This window comes from Tachypleus tridentatus, chromosome 2 (assembly GCF_004210375.1).
Source record: "Tachypleus tridentatus isolate NWPU-2018 chromosome 2, ASM421037v1, whole genome shotgun sequence".
Lineage (NCBI taxonomy): Eukaryota > Metazoa > Arthropoda > Merostomata > Xiphosura > Limulidae > Tachypleus > Tachypleus tridentatus.
Genome location: NC_134826.1, coordinates 56,035,695 through 56,041,925, shown reverse-complemented (window position 1 = coordinate 56,041,925; position 6,231 = coordinate 56,035,695). Strand labels below are relative to the sequence as shown.

At 35.2% G+C, this 6,231-nt stretch overlaps 1 protein-coding gene across 4 annotated transcripts in view; it reads left to right on the top strand.

The window, feature by feature from the left end:
- The window catches only part of LOC143243888 (putative iron/ascorbate oxidoreductase DDB_G0283291), a 238,734-nt gene that overhangs the window by 220,000 nt on the left and 12,503 nt on the right, over window positions 1–6,231 (top strand). The window lies entirely within an intron of this gene.

The window sequence follows — 6,231 nt, the reverse complement described above, 5'->3', positions numbered from 1 at the left end:
TAGAACACATAACTCTCAAGTTACGGGTCATGTGTTCGAATCTTTGTCGCTAATGATACATTATATCATTATGTGCATGTGTGTGTATTTTCTTATTGCAAAGCCACATCGGACTATGTGCTGAGTCCACCGAGGGGAATAGAGTTATACAGTAGAGCGCAGTTAAGCCGCGGTATTTGGGGGGTCAACCTGCTTAACCGCGGCTTAAGTGATCCGCGGCTTAAACCTTTGTGACTGAAAAGCCGAAGTCGCCAACAGCTCCTCCGAGGAGCCTCATCCGGGCCATTGCGTGATCATTATAATATTAATGTATAGACTATTCATTTACAATTGACAAGTGCCGTTTTAACACAAACGACCAATGCATTGCGATGGTTCGTTTTTCCCCTTTTTAATAAATAAAATACACAACACAATTTTGATTAAGATTTATTAATAATATAAAGATTACAATAAAAATAAACCTTTTTTTTAGATTTAATACATCAAAAATTTTGGGACAAGACTTGCTACAGCGGCTTAAGCGATTTCGCGGTTTACTGGTCCGCGGCTTAATGGCGCTCCACTGTACATGATTTTAGTAAGTTACACTATTTGTTGATAAAAGAGTAGCCCAAGAGTTGGTTGTGTGTGGTCTGGGTCTTTGTTGTAGTCTTGGAAGGACTAAATAAACAAAGTTAACTGGAGAAAAGAAAAAGAAAAATATGCCCGAAAATCACACGTGATTCCGTAGAGGGTAAAAAAATTGAAAAACAAAAAGAAACGGTCATTTCAACTATTTTCTTGTCACGTGAGTATGAGTATATGAAAGCTTTGCGTCCGCTCCAGATCTCTATCAGTAACAAACTATACATGCAGCTGATTCGAATATTAGCGAAAAAAATTGTTTGCGTGGTAAGTTAATAACAAATACACTGACTATCTACTGTTACCGATGAAATGCCATTAAGTTACTTCTAATTATTATTTCGTACTTTCATATTTCAGTTAAACAATCAACTTACGACGTTTCTACCAAGTATAACATCGTAATTTCTCAACTGATAAAACGATTCCAGTGTCAACACATGTATAACCTGCACTATTAGTTACAGAATAAAGCATGCAATCCGTCCATTGATGAAAATACCAAAAGCTTATACTTAGGTTTATATTGTACACTGCTGTAAATTGTTGTGGACTTCACTTGAAAACTTGCATGTTCCTGTAAGTTGTTGTAGATTTTACTTGAACACATGTACGATGCTCTATATTGTTGTCGTCTTTACTTGAATATTAGTATGCTTCTATAAATTATCGTCAACTTTACTTAACTCTTGTACACTTTTGTGTATTGTTGTGGTCTTTATTTCAAGACTAGTAATGTACTGTACGTTTTTTGGACTTTACTTGAACACTTATATGCTACTTTAAAATTGTATGACTTTACTTTAACACTAGCACACAGCTGTAAATTTTTGTGGACTTTGCTTGTATGCTGGTGAAAATTGTTTTGGTCATTACATGAACCATACTACTCTGCTGTAAATTGTACACTTCTGTAAATAGTTGTGCTCTTTACTTTAACACTAGTATGCTGCTCCAAATTGTTGTGGACATTACTTAAATACTTGTACACTGCAATAAATTGTTGTGGTTCTTACTTTAAGACAAATATGCTGCTGTAAATTGTTGTGGACTTTACTTGGACACTAGTACACTGCTCACAATTGTTGTGGGCTTGAACACTCGTATACTTCTCTACATTTTTGTGTTCTTCATTTGAACACTTGTACACTTCTGGGAATTATTTTGGACGTTACTTGAAAACTTCTACACAACTGTATATTGTTGTGGCCTTTAGTTGAAGACTGGTAATGTACTGTAAGTTGTGGTGTTCTTTACTTGAACACTTATATGGTTTTGTAAATAGTTGTTGACTTTATTTCAACACTAGTATACTGCTGTAATTTGTTGTGGACTTTATCTGAACACTTGTATGCTACTGTAACTTGTTTTGGTCGTTACTTCAATGCTAGTACACTGCTGTAAATTGATGTGGTCCTTACTTGAAGATTAGTATGCTGCTATAAATTGTTGTGGACTTTACTTGAACTCTAGTATGCTACTGATAATTTTTGTGGACATTACTTGAACACATGTACACTGCAGAATACTGATGTAGTCTTTACCTGAACACTTGTAAACTGCTGTAAATTGTTGTGCTCTTTACTTCAACAATTGTACTCTGCTGTAAGTTGTCTTGGAGTTTACTTGAACACTAGTAGAATATTGTAAATTGTTGTGGATCTTGCTTAAACACTTGTATGCTGCTGTAACTCATTTAGGATTTGAATACTTGTATACTTCGGTACATTTTTGTGTACTTCACTTCAACACTTGTACACTGCTGTAAATTGTTTTGGACATTACTCAAATATTAATACACTGCTGTACATTGTTGTGGTCTTTACTTGAATACTTGTACACTACTCTATATTGTTGTGGTCTTTACTTGAAGACTATTAATGTGCTGTAAATTGTGGTGAACTATGTTGCTGTAGCTTTTGTGGAATTTACTTGAACACTTATACACTGCTATAAATTGTTGAGCCTTAAACACTTGTATGCTGCTATAAATTGTTGTGGACTTTACGTGAACACTTATATAGTGTTGTAAATAGTTGTCGACTTTGTTTGAACACTAGTATACTGCTGTACTTTGTTGTGGACTTTACTTGAACACTTATATGCGGCTATATATTGTTGGTCTTTACTTGAAAACCTGTATGCTGCTTAAAATTGTTGGGAGCTTTACTTGAATACTTCTACACTGCTCCAAATTTTTGTGCACTTTACTTGAACTTTTGAACACTGCTTTAAGGTGTTGTGGACAATTTGTATACTGATGGAAATTGTTTTGGACATTACTTGAACATTTGTACTCTGCTATATATTGTTGGGTTCTTTAATTTAAGTATACTAATGTGCTGTAATTGCAGTGGACTTTACATGAACACAATTATGCTGCGGTAAATTGTTGTGGACTTTACTTAACATCTTGCATGCTGCTCTGAGTTGTTGTGGGCTTGAACACTAGCATGCTGCTATAGATTTTGTGGACTTTACTTGAACACTTGGATGCTACTGTAATTCGTTGTGGACTTGAAAACTTGTATACCTCTCTAAATTGTTGTAGACTTTACTTGAAGACTAGTATGCTGCTGTAAATTGTTGAGGAATTTACTTGAACACTTACACATTGTTGTAAATTGTTGTGGTCTTTAAATGAACACTAGTATGCTGCATCAATTTATTTTGGACTTCACTTGAAAACTAGTACGATACGATAAATTGTCGAGTACTTTACTTGAAAACTTGTATGTTGTTGTAACTTGTTGTAGTCTTTACTTAAAAACTTGTACACTCCTGTAAATTATTGTGGTCTTTACTTAACACTAGTACACTGCTGTAAATTGTTGTGTCTTTACTTAAATATTACAATGCTGCTGAAAATATTTTTGGACATTACTTGAACACTTATACACAGTTGAATATTGTTGTAGTCTTTACTTGAAGATTAGTTATATTCTGTAAATTCTGGAGGACTTTATTTCAACTCTAGTATGCTGTTATAACTTTTGTGGACTTCACTTGAACACTTATATGCTGCTGTAAACTGTTGTAGACTTCAGTTGAACACTTATATGCTGATCTAAATTGTTGAGGACTTTAGTTGACCGCTTGTACTCTGCTGTAAATTGTTGTGGTGTTTATTTGATATGTAGAGGACACGATAGCGGAATTCACATCTACAGAACACACATTTAATTTTTTTCAATCACATTAACTCTATACACTCCAACATTAACTTCACATGTTAACAGGAAGAAAGCAATCAAATATCATTTCTTAACCTCAAAATTACAAGAACCAATACACAACTTAAAACAGGAATCCACCGAAAAATCACCCATAATGGACTCTACATTCCTTGGGACTCAGCACATGAAACAAAACGAAAACCCAACATACTAAGAAACCAAGTAAACACAGCCGTAAAACTATGCTCACCAGATAAAATTAACGACGAAGTAGACAAAATAAAACAATACTTCATCAACATCAACAAGTTTCCTCCACAAACGGTAAAAAACATTATACGCACACACAAAGAGAAAAGGCAAAATCAACTAACAAAAGTAAATATACCCCACGATTTAAAATATCACGAAACCACATACGACTGCATACCATATATTTCCGACATCAGCAGAAAAATAACCAACATTAGGCAAAAACTAGCAGCAAAATATGACATTCCAGTTAATACCAAATTTATTTAAAAACAACAAACAAAATTAAGGTCTATACTGTGTAAAAACTGACAAACACCAGACCAACATTATTTATAAAATGCATTGTCGTAACTGCCACGACTTTTATATTGGAGAAACAAGTAGAAAAATGGAAACCAGATTCAAAGAACAGAAAAAGTTATTTTCACACGTTTTCGAACACTGCAAATCAAATAAACACAACATAACCATAGAAAACACTAAAATACTAAATAAAGAAACAAACATAAATAAACGCAATTAAATAAGTCTTACTTATACAACAACTCAAGCCCAAAATAAACCTATACAAAGGAACACCTTTATACCTATATTAATATATATATCCAACATCTAAGCACGCCCTCTACATTCCTACACACAATTAAACAACTGCCTTCAAACATGTGGTCAGCTACCGGTCAGTAACCTTTTCATTCTTTGTGAACCTGACGATGACCGAAGAAGGTCGAAACATTGTTCGCTTCTCTACTAGTGCTTTCTCTACTCATACCAGTCGTTTTTAAATATATAATTTTCACTACAAGTGGGTTATTTCGTCATCACGTCAGTTAGCCCTATCTTATTTATCACGTAATTGGTTAATTTGCTACTATCGGACCTAAACTTAGGTTTTGCGTCACAATATGCTGACGATGTAGCGGTCTGGAAAAGCGCCCCCACTCGTTCATTAGCAGCAACAAACCTTCAACCAGTCCTAAACAACTTAGAGGAATACTGTCAAAAACATAGAAAAAATAAACATTCCAAAATACCAAGTAATACTATTCACAAGATTAAGTAAACTAAAAAAGAGATTCACCTGAGTTATACATGAACGGATTACTTTTACAGACTGCTACCTCGGAAAATTTTTGGCTCAGCCTACGATACCAGATAACAGTACACTAGCGACTACAATCTCGAAACGAGAAAATTATGCAAGCCTATCGGGTAAATATCAATGCACTTCTCCAGATAATATAATAAAAATATACAAAACATACATTAGACTCATTATAGAATACGCATGTCCAGCCTGGTTAAAAATAACACACAAACTACAGAAAATACAAAATTCTGTCATCATCACATCATATAAAGTACCGCGCAGCACAGAATTCATACATGAATAAATAAGCAAACTTAAAAACATTATCCGATAGACTCTTGCATAATGCACAAAATTATTTTTCTAAAAATGAGCATAAAAATCATTTACCGTGTGACCCCGATAGAGAACTTCTCTTCTATGCCCGGCATGGTCAGGTGGTTAAGGCACATGAGTCGTAAACTGGGGGTCGCGGGTTTGAAACCCTGTCACACTAAACATGCTCGCCCTTTTAGCAATGGAGGCATTATTAAGTTACGATCAATCCCACTCGTTGTTGGTAAAACAGTAGCCCGAGAGTTAATGATATGTGGTGATGGTTAGTTGCCTTCCCTCTGGCCCGCCGCTAGTACAGCAATATGTCTCCGCATTTACAACGCTAAAACCACGGGTTCGATTCCCATCGGTGGGCTACGCAGACAGCCCGATGTGGCTTTGCGAAAAGAAAAATACCCTTCTCTCCAGTCTTACACTGCTAAATTAGGACGGCTAGTGCAGATAGCTCTCGTGTAGCTTTGCGTGAAATTCAAACCAAACCTCTCTCCTAAGAATATAAATTAAGCCGGCCACCAAACACTAGATTTTTAGATTTAGTTTTATATACATACATATTTTATAAGTATTTTTTATGTAATTAGATTTTAAAATTAGGCCATTGTAGACAATATGTGGACACTGCCCTGAAAGGGGCCGTAGTAAATGTGGGTTACTTTGAACCTCAAGCACGACAAGTAAACTGTAAAAAGTAGCCGGGAGTTAAAGTTAGGAATGGAGGAAGAGGTGTGTTACACCTGACCCACCAGG